The sequence below is a fragment of the Cervus elaphus genome, chromosome 20 (assembly GCF_910594005.1).
Source record: "Cervus elaphus chromosome 20, mCerEla1.1, whole genome shotgun sequence".
In the NCBI taxonomy this organism is placed as follows: Eukaryota; Metazoa; Chordata; class Mammalia; order Artiodactyla; family Cervidae; genus Cervus; species Cervus elaphus.
In genome coordinates this window covers 36,093,723-36,111,203 of record NC_057834.1, presented here as the reverse complement: position 1 = coordinate 36,111,203, position 17,481 = coordinate 36,093,723, and the positions used below count along the sequence as shown (strand labels likewise).

Genomic DNA, 17,481 nt, shown 5'->3' with positions numbered 1-17,481 from the left:
GAATGAATGAATAACAAAACCCTTCAATTTGTCATTACAGTTGACTCTTGAGCAACACAGGGGGCTCCCACTCCCTGAACAGTCAAAAATACACCATATAGCTTTATAGTCACCCCTCTTTATTCACAGTTCCACATCCACCGGTTCAAACAACCACAGATCATGTGTACTGTTGTACACATTTATTGAAGGAAATCACCATGTATGTATGGACGTAGCAGTTCAAACCCATACGATTCGAGGAACAACTGTACTTCAACATGTTCACCAAGGTTCAGAGTCTGACATGTAGGTCCTGAGCCAAAACCCAGAATCTCCATTTCACCCTTTTGCCTTGGGGGTGCAAAATCTTGATAATAGATGTGAAATGACCCTGGAAAACAAAACAAGGATGTTTATTAATTTACAGTGGGAAGTATACCTGCCAACTTGGATGGCTATTCCTGTTAGCCTGACCAAGTCATCCTCTTCCCAAAGAGAGGCCACACAGGAAGCCGAGGTACCACTAGACTACTTGGGGAGCACTGAGTTGGGGCAGGTGAGCAGATGCTGCTGGTATGGATTCCAAAGGCCTTCTCATCTTCATCTTCATGGTAGGACTTAACCACCCACGGCATGGAATTCTCCTGCCAGCCTGATGAAGCATTTTGTTTGCCTGTGTCATTCATCTCTCTTCATGCCCCATTTCTTATTAACCATCCTTATTGACTTCCTTTTGGTTATGGGCATATGTAAGAATAAGACTACCCTTGATATCAATGAGGCTTCCTGGTGGCTCAGACAGTAAAGCGTCTGTCTGCAATGCTGGAGACCTGAGTTCAATCCCTGGGTCGGGAAGATCCCCTGGAGAAGAAAATGGCAACCCAACCCAGTACTCTTGCCTGGAAAATCCCATGGACAGAGGAGCCTGGTAGGCTACAGTCCATGGGGTCGCAAAGAGTCGGACATGACTGAGCGACTTTACTTTACTTTTTGATATCAATGGGAATTGCTATATCTGTCCTGTGATCCAGATATATAGTGTTTTATTTAATCTCTAAAAGTGAAAAACAATCCCTCTAAAATATCCATCCTATTTCTCTCATTTCCGAATTGTAGTTGAGGATGCAGAGGGTGAAGATACTCCCTCAATACACCATTTGTCACCAGCTGAGCCACCAAATTGCTTTTGCTTTTCACCCAAAGAGAATAGCTACAAACTGGTTAATGGGATCCTGTGGCTCTCAGGGCTGGAAGTGTCACCTAATCTATCACTTACCCTTTCAGCAAGATCTTCTCACATTTAAAACAGCAAAGCAACAATAATAACTAGAGAAACCCTTAAGAGAATGTAGTTCTTAATTAATGTCTATTCAAATTTAAATCTTCATTAAATGGATAATTTCTAGAAAAATATGAATTGATAAAATGAACCTATGTGTGGGCACACTCACTTCACTGGGCATGCTTTTGATCCCAAACAGAGCTCCCCAAGGTCTATGGTGACAGTTTTCTGATCCACATGGTCGTTGACCACACAGGTGAGACTGGATTTGGACTGGCTCAGGGGCAGACTCAGAGTTTGGTCCCAGGGTTCTTCTGCTCCAGCTCCCTGTGGGGCCCTTGATTATCCAAGACACCTTCAGGTATTTTGTGGCCCTGTGGCCCAGGGTGACCATTGCACCAGCCTGGGGTGATGGATTGTCACTCAGCCAGGATCTGGGAAAGGGGCAAGAGGGAACAAAAGCTTATTATTGTATTTGGAGAGACTGTTACTCACCCAATATCATGCCGTTCTGAGCAGTCAACTGGGAAGATAGGACATTTCACAGCTAAAGGAACTGAGGCCTAGAGATGTGAAATAGTTTTCAAAATTATATAATGAGAAAGCAATAACAAATCTCAGTTTAGAGAAGGGCGGACAGCCAGTCTGTCAACTCTTATTCATCTGTGGTACTCCCCAACTATCACCACACACAGCTGAAATCACATCTGTTTGCCCTCCACACGCATTTTCAGAAACTTCATGGGACTTCCCTGGTGGTCTAGTTGCTTAGACTCTGTACTCCCAATGCAAGGGGTCCAGGTTTGACCCTGTTCAGGGAACTAGATCCTACATGCTGCAACTAAAGAGTTTGCATGCCACAACTAAAGAGCCCGCATGCTATAACCAGGAACTAGCATAGTCAAATAAGTAAATATTTTTTTAAAAAAACTAATAAAATAACATATGGGGAAATTTGTTGTTGTTCAGTCACCAAGTCATGTCTGACTCTTCATGACACCAGGGACAGACTGCAGCATGCCAGGTTTCCCTGTCCCCCACCATCTCCTGGAGTTCACCCAAGTTCATGTCCATTGAATCAGTGATGCCATCCAACCAATGGAGAAAATACATTTATATTAACAAATAAAAGAACCTTCACAATCTCTCTAGCACTTGGACAGTGTAATGAAACTTCTTAGGCATATACTTTTTTCATTTGTAGAATTTTTAAAGAAGGTTCTGAAAACTCATTTGAGATTATTTACCCTCTCTCACCCAAACTGAAGACTTAAGGTTAGGATTTGGAGGTAAAGGGGAAGGGAATGGCTTTGGAGAGAGCTGTGCTGCATAAGGCCCTTCCAGTCTGAGGGGTGCCTGCCTCTCACCTCAACATGGTGACAGAGGCTTCACTGAGACCATTCTGAGAGCTGGATGTGTGTTCCCTGCAGCTTGGGGATGTACTGACAAGTGTCTGGTTTACACCTGAAAAAATGAAGGGATGAGATGCTGTAGAAGCAGCCTGCAGCATTCAGGTGTTGGCTTCTAATTGGGAAGAAACTGCAAACGCAATGATGAGCTAAATGAACATGCTTTTAATTGACTAGAAGTAGGGTCCTAAAAGAACTTTGACAAGAAGGGCATCTGGATAGGCAATAGGTTGCCAACAAAGAGAGCCTATGGAAACAGACCAGCCAACACAACAACCAAAGAGAAAGATATAGGTGGCTGTCCTGAGAGTGTCATCTATGACAGGGTAGGTGAGATCCCCAGCATGGAAGAGGAGAGGCATCCAAGGAACTTATGAAAATGCCCTGTAAGAGGAACAACCAGCAGCCTAAATGCTGTCACACCCAGAGAGCCCAAGTGCTTGTCCGCCACAATAGCAAGAGTCAACCACCATCCTCCTTACTGTTCCTCACTCCTTCCCTATGCCTGTGGAGTTGGGGAGAGAGCTCAGTTTATTTGGCTGTTCTCTCTGATCCTTGTGGGCTTTTGCCAGGGAACTTTGCCCTGGTCTGGGTCTCAGTCTACCTCTGCTGCATCTTCTGCGGATGGGGCTATTCCCGCTTGTCTGGGGCAAGCGTGGGTAACACTGGTCCCTGCCACAGTCTCCTCTGGAGTGAGGTCCCTATACTCTGACCTTTCTTATTCTGAACTCAGGCATTCTCTGGCCTATGGCCCCTCTCAGCACCTCATCTCCCTTATAGGAACCCATGAGAACATCTGAACCTCTCCAACATGGAACACAAGCTAAAGGGAACTTGTAGTGCTTCTAGAGAAGCCCTTTATTGTCCAAACACATGTGGCTCAATTTACTAAATATGACTCCCTAGGAGTAGGTACTATCCTACAAAAGAAGTGGGACCCATGCTGCTTCTAATTTGCATTCTTGCTCATCTTATCTGGAATTCCTATCACCTAGCTTACTCCTCACCCCTGCCACAGAGACCTTTTCTGTTGAGCCCCTAGGGAATGGCAGACCACATTCCTTTTAATTTTTAATTACAGTCTCATCCTTAATGAGATATATGTATAAAACCACTCTGATGTCTTACCTGGCATCTTTTAAGTTTGTGACTTGCCAAATGAACTCTCTTTTCTTAGTCTACAGTCTGATTTTGGGGCACACAAGTCTCTTTTGTTCTATCAATAAAATATGGCTCTTGCCTATTTTGGAAGTCAAAGGATGAACACAGATTTGCATCCTCAGTGGGGTGCTGGCCTCTGCCTGAAGCAATGGCTGTCTCAGCCCCCTGTTGGAGGGTGCAAGGAACAATGATTAAACTTTGTAATTCTCCAGAGAATAACATACATTAACTCAAGAGTTTCTTCTTAAAATCTAACTACACAGTCAAACTTGATTGAAAAGTGAAAGTAGTTCAGTTGTGGCCAACATTTTGTGACCCCATGAACTATATAGTCCATAGAATTCTCTAGGCCAGAAAACTGGAGAGGGTAGCCTTTCCCTTCTCCAGGGGATCTTCCCAACCCAGGGATTGAACCCAGGCCTCCTGCATTGCAGATAGATTCTTTACCAGCTAAACCACAAGGGAAGCCCCAGACTTGATTAAATGTAATTAAAATGTTTAAATTGAGGAGGAGCTAAATGACAGAGGAATAGGACCAGGAGACCACTTTCTCCCCTACAAATTCATCAAAAGAATATTTGAACGCTGAGCAAACTTTACAAAACAACTTCACAAAACAACAACAAGGCCCGCTCCATGCTAGAAGGAGACATCAGGTGCCCAGAAAAGCAGCCCATCATCTTCAAAAGGAGGTAGGACAAAATATAAAAGATAAAAAGAGAGACAAAAGAGCTAGGGATGGAGACCCATCCCAGGAAGGGAGTCATAATAGAGGAAGTTTCCAAACACCAGGAAACCCTCTCACTGACGGGTCTGGGGGAAGTTTTCGAATCTCGGAGGGCAACCTAACTGGGAGGAAAAATAAATAAAACCCACAGATTACATGCCTAAAAGCAACTCCCAGCAGAAAAGTACCCCAGACACCCACATCCGCCACCAGCAAGTGGGGGCAGAACGGAGAGGAGCGGATGGCATTGCTTAGGGTAAGGACCGGGCCCGAATGCCATGAGGGCAATTGGAGGGAGCTAATGTGAGATAGCAACTTAAACTGTGGGATAACAAGAGAGAGAGAGAAAATTAACCGGCCTGAACACACTGCGGGGCCGTTCGCAGAACAAAGGAAGGACTGAGCAATTCCAGAGAAGAGCTAGCCAGCTGCAGACTGGCTCATCCCCCACTGGAGGCAGGAGGCAGGGGGGAGGGGAAAGGGGCAAACTCGGCCCCAGAGATGGCACCCCCTACCAAATGGCAAACAGGCTCCCAGTCTGTAACCAAAGACTTCCTGAGATTCTGGATGGTCGACATCGGCCAGGAGGGTCGCGGCTAGAGGCCAGCTCCTGAGAACAGACACAAGGTGCACACACCTGACTGGCGCATGCGGAAACTGAGGCTGGGACCGTGGAGGGGACAAGGCGCACTGCACCGGGGGAGAGTGTGCCTGTCAAGCTCCTGGCTGCCTGAGCTGCTTGAGCGGGGAAGGCACAAAACGCAGGCCCAACCGAGTCTGTGTCTTTGTGGAATACGTAAAAACTGGAACCGCAGTAATGCAGGGCCCGCTCCATATAGAGCAGCTGGGAGCCTGAGCAGTGTAGCGTGAAAGCGCACACCCGTGAGCAGGTGCAAACCCAATGTGGCCGGAACACTGCGAGTGCTCCCCACACAGGCCAGTGACATTTGTCTGCAGCACCCCTCCCTCCCTGCAGCACGACTGAACAAGCGAACCTGACCACAGTGCAGTAAGATTAGATCTCAATTACAGGAAAAAAATTATTAAAAATTCAAACATATGGAGGCTAAATAACACGCTTCTGAATAACCAACAAATCACAGAAGAAATCAAAATGTGCATAGAAACGAATGAAAATGAAAACACAACAACCCCAAACCTATGGGACACTGTAAAAGCAGTGCTAAGGGGAAGGTTCATAGCATTACAGGCTTACCTCAAGAAACAAGAAAAAAGTCAAATAAATAAAGTCAAATAAAAGTCAAATAAAGTCAAATAAAAAACCTAGCTCTACACCTAAAGCAACTAGAGAAGGAAGAAATGAAGAACCCCAGGGTTAGTAGAAGGAAAGAAATCTTAAAAATTGGGGCAGAAATAAATGCAAAAGAAACTAAAGAGACCATAGCAAAAATCAACAAATCTAAAAGCTGATTTTTTGAAAAAATAAACAAAATTGACAAACCATTAGCAAGACTCACTAAGAAACAAAGGGAGAAGAACCAAATTAACAAAATTAGAAATGAAAATGGAAAGATCACAACAGACAACACTGAAATACAAAGGATCATAAGAGACTACTACCAGCAGCTCTATGCCAATAAAATAGACAACTTGGAAGAAATGGACAAATTCTTAGAAAAGTATGACTTTCCAAAACTGAACCAGAAAGAAATAGAAGATCTTAGCAGGCCCATCACAAGCAAGGAAATTGAAACTGTAATCAGAAATCTTCCAGCAAACAAAAGCACAGGACCAGATGGCTTCACAGCTGAATTCTACCAAAAATTTAGAGAAGAGCTAACACCTATCTTACTCAAACTCTTCCAGAAAATTGCAGATGAAGGTAAACTTCCAAACTCATTGTATGAGGCCACCATCATCCTAATTCCAAAACCAGACAAAGATGTCACAAGAAAAGAAAACTACAGGCCAATATTACTGATGAACATAGATGCAGAAATCCTTAACAAAATTATAGCAAACAGAATCCAACAACATATTAAAAAAATCATACATCATGACTAAGTGGGCTTTATCCCAGGGATGCAAGGATTCTTCAATATCCGCAAGTCAATCAATGTAATACACCACATTAACAAATTGAAAGACAAAAACCATATGATTATCTCAATAGATGCAGAAAAAGCCTTTGACAACATTCAACATCCATTTATGATAAAAACTCTCCAGAAAGTAGGAATAGAAGGAACATACCTCAACATAATAAAAGCTACATATGACAAGCCCACAGCAAGCATTACCCTCAATGGTGAAAATTGAAAGCATTTCCCCTAAAATCAGGTACAAGACAAGGGTGCTCACTCTCACCACTACTATGCAACATAGTTTTGTAAGTTTTGGCCACAGCAATCAGAGCAGAAAAAGAAGTAAAAGAAATCCAGATAGGAAAAGAAGAAGTGAAACTCTCGCTGTTTGCAGATGACATGATGCTCTACATAGAAAACCCTAAAGACTCTTCCAGAAAATTACTAGAGCTAATCAATGAATATAGTAAAGTTGCAGGATATAAAATTAACACACAGAAATCCCTTGCATTCCTATACACTAACAATGAGAAAACAGTAAGAGAAATTAAGGAAACAATACGATTCACCATTGCAACAAAAAGAATAAATACTTAGAAGTATATCTACTTCAATAAACAAAAGACCTATACATAGAAAACTATAAAACACTGATGAAAGAAATCAAAGAGGACACAAATAGATGGATACCGTGTTCATGGTTGGAAGAATCAATATTGCCAAAATGACTATATACCCAAAGCAATCTATAGATTCAATGCAATCCCTATCAAGCTACCAACGGTATTTTTCACAGAACTAGAACAAATAATTTCACAATTTGTATGGAAATACAAAAAACCTCGAATAGCCAAAGTAATCTTGAGAAAGAAGAATGGAACTGGAGGAATAAACCTGCCTGACTTCAGACTCTACTACAAAGCCACAGTCATCAAGACAATATGGTACTGGCATAAAGACAGAAATACAGATCAATGGAACAGAACAGAAAGCCCAGAGATAAATCCACAAACCTATGGACACCTTATCTTCGACAAAGGAGGCAAGAATATAATGGAAAAAAGACAACCTCTTTAACAAGTGGTGCTGGGAAAACTGGTCAACCACTTGTAAAAGAATGAAACTAGAACACTTTCTAACACCATACACAAAAATAAACTCAAAATGGATTAAAGATCTAAATGTAAGACCAGAAACTATAAAACTCCTAGAGGAGAACATAGGCAAAACACTCTCTGACATAAATCACAGCAGGATCCTCTATGACCCACTTCCCAGAATATTGGAAATAAAAGTAAAAATAAACAAATGGGGCCTAATTAAAATTAAAAGCTTTTGCACAACAGAAGAAACTATAAGCAAGATGAAAAGACAGCCGTCAGATTGGGAGAAAATAATAGCAAATGAAGCAACAGACAAAGGGTTAATCTCAAAAATATACAAGCAACTCCTGTAGCTCAATTTCAGAAAAATAAATGACCCAATCAAAAAAATGGGCCAAAGAACTAAACAGACATTTCTCCAAAGAAGACATACAGATGGCTAACAAACACATGAAAAGATGCTCATCATCACTCATTATCAGAGAAATGCAAATCAAAACCACAATGAGGTACCATTACACGCCAGTCAGGATGGCTGCTATCCAAAAGTCTACCAGTAATAAATGCTGGAGAGGGTGTGGAGAAAAGGGAATCCTCTTACACCGTTGGAAATGCAAACTAGTACAGCCGCTATGGAGTGGAGATTCCTTTAAAAACTGGAAATAGAACTGCCATGTGACCCAGCAATCCCACTCCTGGGCATATACACTGAGGAAACCAGATCTGAAAGAGACACGTGCACCCCAGTGTTCATTGCAGCACTGTTTATAATAGCCAGGACATGGAAGCAACCTAGATGTCCATCAGCAGATGAATGGATAAGGAAACTGTGGTACATATGCACCATGGAATATTACTCAGCCATTAAAAAGAATTCATTTGAATCAGTTCTAATGATATGGATGAAATTGGAGCCCATTATACAGAGTGAAGTAAGCCAGAAAGATAAAGACCAACACAGTATATAACATATATATATGGAATTTAGAAAAATGGTAATGATAACCCTAGATGCAAAAGAGAAAAAGAGACACAGATGTACAGAACAGACTTTTGGACTCTGAGGGAGAAGGTGAGGGTGGATTGTTTCAAGAGAACAGCATCGAAACATGTATATTATAAAGGGTGAAACAGATCACCAGCCCAGGTTGGATGCATGAGACAAGTGCTCGTGCCTGGTGCACTGGGAAGACCCAGAAGGATCGGGTGGAAAGGGAGGTGGGAGGGGGGATAGGGATGGGGAATACATGTAACTCCATGGCTGATTCATGTCAATGTATGGCAAAAACCGCTACAATATTTTAAAGTAATTAGCCTCCAAGTAATAAAAATAAATGGAAAAAAAATGTTTAAATTATACTACTTAAGTTTGGAAACAAGGGAATTCAGTGTTGAAGAGCAGAGTGAAGTTTGAAATTCTTGTGTCCCAAGGGGTTATTAGAACCAGAAATATACCTTAGAGGCCAATGTTATACATATGTAAGTGGGGATGAAATATTAGCGTGGCCATGAACTTATAGGGATTTTGTGAAAAGTTAGGTGAGAGGTTGGGAGAATTACTGTGAGAGTGTCTGTCTTTTGTTCTGGAAGACCAGTATGCAGGCTGAAACTTGCCCTGTTCCATGAGAGTAATATGAGAATTTGGAAGGCCTGTACTATGCATGGGGATGGATGTTAATTCTTACAACCAGAGACAAGAAACTAACATAAAAAAAAAGGCAAAATTTATAAAAACTCAAGCCATGGAAAATACGAAATTGATTTTTGGGGAGACTTTCTCATCAGGGTATATGTGTGGACTACCTATTTAAAGAGATTAAGAAAGGTATCAAGCCTGTAGTACAAAATAAACATTTTGAAGAGTTAACAGACATAAGGGAGGAAGAAGAAGTGGAAATATTGTGCAAAAAACAGAAAAAGACATTAGTAAAATTAATGTATTTAACAGATAATTAGAAAGTAAAATTGAGAAAACTCACTGATCAGTTGGCTATGTAGTTGAGGTAGAAAAAGATGTCAAGGGTGATAGTAAGGATGCATCATTTGCTAGGGTAGGAGATACTCAAGGAAAATCAGGCTTAGGTGCTCAATTTTTTTTTATTGTTTTTTTTTTCCATTTATTTTTATTAGTTGGAGACTAATTACTTTATAATATTGTAGTGGTTTTTGCCATACATTGAGATGAATCAGCCATGGATTTACATGTGTTCCCCATCCCGATACCCCCTCCCACCTCCCTCTCCATCCCAATTTTGAACTGACTGAGTGTGAGATGACTTTGAGACATACAAAGGGAGCTGTCAGTACAGTTGGGCTTAAAAATTTAGATCTGAAAGGTCTCTAAACCTAAGGCTCAAAAAACATTGGGTTACCATACCCTAGAGAATCACATTCACACCGATTGGTAGAGATCTCGTATGGAGCTATGTCATTATAAAGCTGAAATACCTGAAATTTTATGTAGGAAAAAGATACAAAGAAGTTCAGAAGAGGGAGAGGTCACTTCTGGCTGTGCAATCAGCAAAGACTTCATGAGGTAGGTGTCTTGTGGCCTGCTTCCTCAGGTTGAAGAATTTTAGTCCCTTCAGATCCTCTTGATATGACCTGAAGGGGTCACCTTCAAGACCTAAATCAGTGGGGTCAGCATAGCGCCCTTTTCTACCTGGACTATCCAGGTCAGCCTCATCCCAAATTCAAGGCTCTTCCTTAATGTCTGTTCTTGTCCACATCCCACATCTTCCCGCTGCTTGTCTAGCCCAGGAGGCAGTTTTATCTGTGCTTTCATCATACTCCCCACAGAGTATGCCCTCAATACGAGGTGAACAGCCTGACATAGGTCCTTGAGGGACAGACTGAGAAGAGATGGATGAAATTTGCTGCATGGGAAGGGCCCTTCCAAACTAGTCATGACACAACTGGACCAACTGGTCTCGGGACACAGTGCTTACATATCAGTAACAGGAGGGGACAGAAGTCCACACTAAGCCTCTCTGAGCTTCAACTCCCTCTATTATGTATCCACGAGATTCTGAGTATATTAGGATCTCTAATGTCTTGAGGAAAAGAAATCCAAGTCAGCCTGTCCCAGTTCCATGTGTTGACATTCCAGGTGAGGCATTCTGTCTGCTGAGGGACTCCTTCTAGTGTGCAGAAACCAGAGGAAGGTGCAAGTTCTGTTGCAGCCATGAGTGACTCTGAGTCATGAGAAGTGGTTGCAGCCACGAGTGACTGAGTCATGAGAAGTGGCTGTCCTTCTCAAGGCACTTGTGTGCCCTCCTCCTCGTACAAATCGGACCAGGGCCCTACAAGTGAAAGCTCTTCCTGCCCCCACTGCTCCCCAGCCCTTGTCCCAACATGGCAGATGTGAGAAAGCAACAGGCTTGCAGCAGAGGAGGTTCCGGCTGTGGTAGGCAGTGTCACAGCAACCCCAGTCAGTGGCTGCAGAGTCATGTGGGTTAGAAGTCTAGGTCTCACTGTTGAGGACAGGAGTAGGAAGGTGAAGCGGCAAAGGTGGTCTGAATTTCTTTTTCTCATGATTTTCTCACAGTCTCTGGGGGAGGAGAGGGTGACGAGGCAGTCCCTCAATGCCGAGGATGAGGCGTACGGGTGGAAGCAGAGGCTCCTGGGCAGCTGCTCCAGAGCGTGTCTCTACAGTGGGGGAAAAACCAATCCCTTGGACACACTCACTGGCAACTCCCTGAGAAGTCATTCCTATAGCCATTCCCAGACGTCTGAGAAGTCCATACATGGTCACTTTCCAGGGTGTGGCACAACCAGGAGGCTAAGCAGGCCCACACGTACATCTGCCACTGTAGACCCTGGTTTTGTCCCACCTCTCAGCAACTGACTTTTGCCTTTTTTCAAGCAGGGGAAAAGCACCTTTCTGATTAATCTAAGTCCTGAAGGACCCTGTTGACGCTGCATTTACATGACTGAGGAAGGGTACTTACATGACTTCTAGCTGGAAATTTTCTGTCAGAGCCCACACTGAGGAACAGCCAGAGCCTTCTTTGGGTTAAGAAAAGACAGGGGGTTTTAAGCTTCCATGTGATAAAGAGTATGATTCCATTTTTTATGTTTGACTCCTCACTCCAGCTTTACTGAGGTATAATTGATATGAGAAACTATATGAAATTAATAAATACAAATAGGTGAGTTTGAACACATGTATACACTTTTATTATCTTCACCACAGTCCAGGTGATAAACATTTTCATCACTTCCCCAAGTTTTCTTGTGTCCTTTTAGGTTGTACGTATATGTATGTACGTGCATAATAATGTTTAACATGAGATATTTACCCTCTTAACAAAATTTAATTTATTGTTAATTATAGGTACTCCATTTTACAACAGGTCTCTGGAACATATTCATCTTGTAACAGCTCTAACTATGTGAAAGTAAAAGTGGTACTTGCTCAGTTGTGTCTGACTGTTTGTGGACTGTAGCCCACTAGGCTCCTTTGTCCATGGAATTCTTCAGGCAAGAATATTGGAGTGGGGGTGTTCATTGGAAGGCCTGATGCTGAAGCTGAAACTCCAATACTTTGGCCACCTTATGTGAAGAGTTGACTCATTGGAAAAGACCCTGATGCCGGGAGGGATTGGGGGCAGGAGGAGAAGGGGATGACAGAGGATGAGCTGGCTGGATGGCATCACTGACTTGATGGACATGAGTTTGAGTAAACTCCGGGAGCTGGTGATGGACAGGGAGGCCTGGCATGCTGCAATTCATGGGGTCGCAAAGAGTCGGACACAACTGATCTACTGAACTGAACTGAACTGAGCCATTCCCTTCTCCAGGGGATCTTCCCAACCCAGAGACTGAACCTGAGTCTCCTGTATTGCAGGTGGATTCTTTACTGTCTGAAGCCACCAGGGAAGCCCAGAACATGCAGTATTTGTCATTCTGTGCCTGGCTTATTTCACTGAGCACAATGCCTTATAGGTGCATCCATGTTATTCCAAATAGTAGGATTTCATCCTTTTTTAAGGCTTAATAACACTCCAGCCTCAAAAATAAGTATTCACATTTCCTTTATTTATTTACGTGTTGATGGATATTTGAGTTGTCTCCATATTTTGGTTACTGTGAATAATGCTGCAACAATTATGGGAGTTCAGATATCTCTTTGAGATCCTGATTCCAATGCTTTTAGATATATGCCCAGAAGGGAGAATACTAACTCATTTGACACACTCACTCAGGACCTACAGATCCTCACAAAGGAGCTCACAAAGAGTTGGACCATTGCTCCACATACATTGTAAGACCCTTCCACTTTGGTTAAGTTTCTCAAAATTATTTAGGAAGTCAAGGGTTGCTCCACCTCTGACACAATCAAGGAACAATTGACCCTTTCAGCACTCGTGATGTTAACAAAAGCCCAACACCTTTTAGGCATTTTTGGTTCTGAAAGCAATGTATAATGTCTTTAAAAATTTTACTGAAGCTCATTTCTGCTCTTACTCACGAAACAGCCCACTCTGTGTGTGGCCCCTTACAAGAAACGGCTCTAGAGACTGTCCAAATCACAATACAACAGGCACTCCTATTAGTGTCCCCAGACTCTCCTTCACTGTAGAGACTTCAGTAAACTTCCTACAGGTCTCTAAGAGTCTCTGGACCCCCATGGCCAAAAGTTGCTCATGGATTATTGATGCAAATTGTCTTCTGCTGACCTCATGCTATATGCCATTAGAGCAACATGTGGTAATTGCTGCTTGTATCCCAGGCCTTCCTGAGAAAACAGACTCTCACAGGCTCTAGGCCTATCCTTCACACCTAGCGGTTCATCATTCCTTATGCCATGCAAACAGCACCTGCAAGTTTGGCATGGCCGCTGAAGCCTCCTTGCTAAAATAAAAGCCTTTATAAAGCTTTGAGCACAGAATCTGGTCCAAACAATACTCAATAAAGCTATTACTGTTATTACTTGACCAAGACCATAGACATAACCAGTATTCCGCAGCCAGTGCCCTTTTCTCCACCAAGCACCCCTATCAGGGACTCCTCCCCAGAGACCATGGGACAACATCAGATACAAGGTGCAAATCCAGAGAGTCATGCATCTGCATATTCCGTCGTACAGGAGGAAGTTGTGGTCACATCAGAACCTTTATGTTCAACACATTACTGACTTTAAGAAGACATTCATTGCATCATGTTGAGAGCAGCTGGATTCCTCAGTCACTGTTAGGTACCAAGTACCTGAGCACATCTGTGCAACTGGGAGGAGAGTGGCAGAGGGAAGACTGGAAGGATAGTCTATATATTTTGTAGTTCTCTGTAGAAAAAAGTTGAATATTTAACATAACCTAAAATACAAATAGAAATATAAATCATATATATACATATCTATCTATCATTTAGTCGGTTCCCATGATTTCTCACTCTAATTCCCATAGCTGTGAACATGATCGATTATACTTCTTGATTAGATTATATAGTTTTAAGGAAGGGAGATAATTGAGAAGGCCTAATACAATCACAAGAGTTTCTCAAAAACAGTTTTCTCCAGATGGTGGAAAAAGAGGAACAGAGATTAAAGCGTGAGAGGTTCTACACTGCTGTGAGGGAGGGGGCCCTGGGGGAAGTACCTGGGTATGGCCTCCAGGAGTTGGACGTTATCTCCAGTTAACATGTAGCAAGACCTGTAACCACAAGAAACTGAATTCTTCCAACAATAAGAATGAGCTGAGAGAAGGACCTCAAGCTCCAGAAGAGAATGCTATCCACTGAAATACAGATTTCAGCTTTGTGACACCCATATTGGAGAACTCACCCAGATGTGTCAAACTTCTCACCTACAGAACTGAGAGATATTAAATGGGTGCTACTTTAAGTCACAGAGTTTGTGGTATTCTGTTATGAATCCACTACGTGTTTAAGTAAACATTTTTTTATGAAAAACTATTTTCCAAAACAAAAATGTGGGTGCAATAGACATGCTTTATGACATATATAAGCATTTCTCCAATTTTGTGGCAGCCTGATTGCAGATTCTTTTCTAAGGTGGAAGCTCATTTCTCCCTTAAATTTTAGATCTGAAGCAGGACCAGGACCCCACCATAGGTTTGGGGGCAGTTTTTCCAGAAAGGCTGAATAACAGAGTAGATTCAGAGCTTTGTTTACAGAGCAATAGCAGGAAAGGGCTATTTCCTGCCCCCAAGGGCAGGAAGAAAAGGGACACTCCCTTCATTTGCCAGCTTTCCAAGACTGATGCTAGGAAGTGAGTAAGTCTTTTGGAACACAGGATGAGAATCAGAGTAACTGAGCTGAAGCTCAGTGGGTGCAACAGTGAGGATTTGAGTGGCTCATACTGTCTCAGCTGCCCCCAGTGGCTCAGCTTCTCATGCCCTGGCAGCTTAAACAGCCCTCCAGATGGTCAGGATCCATCTATATCCTGGCATCACTCTGTTGCCATGCAAGTCCCAGGGAACTTGAACCATAACCCTAACCCTGCAGGAGGCAAATGCAGCCCAGAAGCTGGGAGACCCAGCAGGGTCCCATGTCAGGCTACCTGCTCAGCTGCAGATGACAGAGAAAAACAACGCTATCCAGCCAAGCCTAGAGGTACAGAAACTGTGACTATATTTACTTACCACTGGCTGAGAAATTAGTTCTCAGAAGATGACCCTGAGAGAAAACCAGGCTGATAGGCTAAAATGAAGCCAAAACTCTTTCCAAAGGATGTTAGCTTCTAGTAACACAGAATTCCTCTGCCATCTTAAACATTCTGAGCTCTTTACCCTTCTGTGTCACCATGTGCTATTCTCTTCCCAAGCTTACATCCTTCAAACCGGTCCTCGATTGGCAAACTTGCAGTGACCTGCCAAGTGCCTTCACCTTCTTTACCTCTGAGAACATCATAGAGCATTCAAGCCAGTGGAGGGTGTATCTACGCTCACAACTGTGTTGTGGGTATGACAATAGTATAGTGATTTTCTTTTTCTATTATGGTTGTCCAAGTTTCTCCCTGGACTGTCAGCCCCTTGAAGGTTGGGGTTGAACTTGATCATCTCTGCACTCCCAATATCTTCTTTGCTGAATTATAATAAGCACTGAAACCCCAGCAACTCAGCAGGCAGTCAACAAATGATACGAGACTACATGGACAAACAGCATCACTTTATGACCTGCCTGGAATCGTGCAGGGGAGTTCCCACATGCATCATCCACCCACACTTTGCTGCTTTCCCGGGTCAGTAGCTCTACCCCAGCAGCCTTGATCATCAATGCCAACCTATGGTGAGGCACAGAAGTCATGCTTTTATAGCATGATTGGGCTAGGCTTTCCTGGATATGGTGGTTGTCTTCGGTTCCTACCCTCTTTGGTGTGAGTCAAATTTCCTTTCTCATTTTCAATAAATGTCAACTGTCAGTTGCCCAGCTACAAAGCTCTGAATGGAAAGTGTCAACTCCCCACATCCCCAATGCAAATATTGGTATTTATCTTGCCCCAGGAACCAGTATTCGAGGCTTTATAGCCTGTAGGTTTGATTTCACTCCCACACACTCAAGAAAATTAGGTCACTGCCATATTACAGATGTGAAACATGAGTCCTAGAGGGGTTATGTGACCCGTAAAAGGTCACACAGCTAATCAACAGATTGAGATAGGGACTTATGAAATAAATTCAGGAATTACCCCCCCCCCCCACCCAACATCACAGCCCGTCTCCCATCCCACTGTGTGGCCTCAAGAAAGTCACCTACAGTCTAGCCTCTTGCCTCCCACAAACTGCTCTGAAGCATCCCAGACAAAAGACTATTCAGGACAGGCTTTATTTCCCCTCTACTCTGCATAGTAATGTGAAAATATCTTACAAAGGCTATTTGTGCAGCCTGTGGTCAGAAGCTTCTTATTTTGGAGTCAAAATAGAAACAGTTCATTGCCTGGTCACCTGAATAATTATGCAGAGCCAGTCTCATCTGCCACCACTCCCTCTTATGTCCTCTATTTCTCTCCTGAAAGGGCTCCTTTTCTGGTAACTGCTTATAAAATTATTTCTGTGGAAGAGGGTGGAGAAGACGGGTCTGGAGACAGGAACCAGTCATGTGGCTGGAGGCCAGTAACATTGGAAAGGAGTCAGCCAAAACACACTCCAGGCTGATAAAATGCCAAGGACTTTTTAAGGGAGTCTAATCTTAATGTTCCATCCATCCTGTGTCAAGCATAAACAAGCACACGCATAGCAAGTACAGAGCATTTGGTAAGTTAAGAGTTTACTATACGCAGTAGCCTTGTGATGGCAATGTTTGTGAAACAAAAGGAAAGCGGACTTTGATCTGCAGCAGCAGATCATGCGTGTGTGTGGGGGATGGGGGGAGTGGGGGCAGGTGCCATATGGGAGAGAAATATGGAGTCTAGTGAGATGAGGAATCCAGGAAGAACAAAAGATCTGAGATGCAAGCCCTGCAGAAATTGTGGGGCAGTCTCTGGACATCTATGGGACTTTTCCTGTCTCCCCCACCCCCAACTCTGGCCACCACCAATCTTTTTCTCTGCTTCTATGAAGTTTTTTTTTTTTAAGGTTTCACATATGAGTAAAATCATACAGTGTTTGTCTTTCTTCCTCTGACTTATTTCACTTAACATAAGCCCTCAACTTTCATACATGTTGTTTCAAATGACAGGATTTCCTCCTTTTATATGGCTGCATATATTACATTGCAATGTAAATATACATCATATCTTCTTTATCCACTCATCTGTCAATAGACATAGGTTGTTTTCATGTCTTGGCTGCTGTAAATCAGTTCAGCTCAG

At 42.9% G+C, this 17,481-nt stretch overlaps 1 long non-coding RNA gene across 1 annotated transcript; it reads left to right on the top strand.

The window, feature by feature from the left end:
• Positions 1-344: 344 nt before the first annotated feature.
• LOC122676715 lies at positions 345-12,202 on the top strand. Its single transcript, XR_006335636.1, has 3 exons — positions 345-538; positions 10,174-10,245; positions 12,046-12,202. It is a non-coding gene; the product is annotated as an uncharacterized LOC122676715 (long non-coding RNA).
• The last annotated feature ends 5,279 nt before the right edge of the window (positions 12,203-17,481 follow it).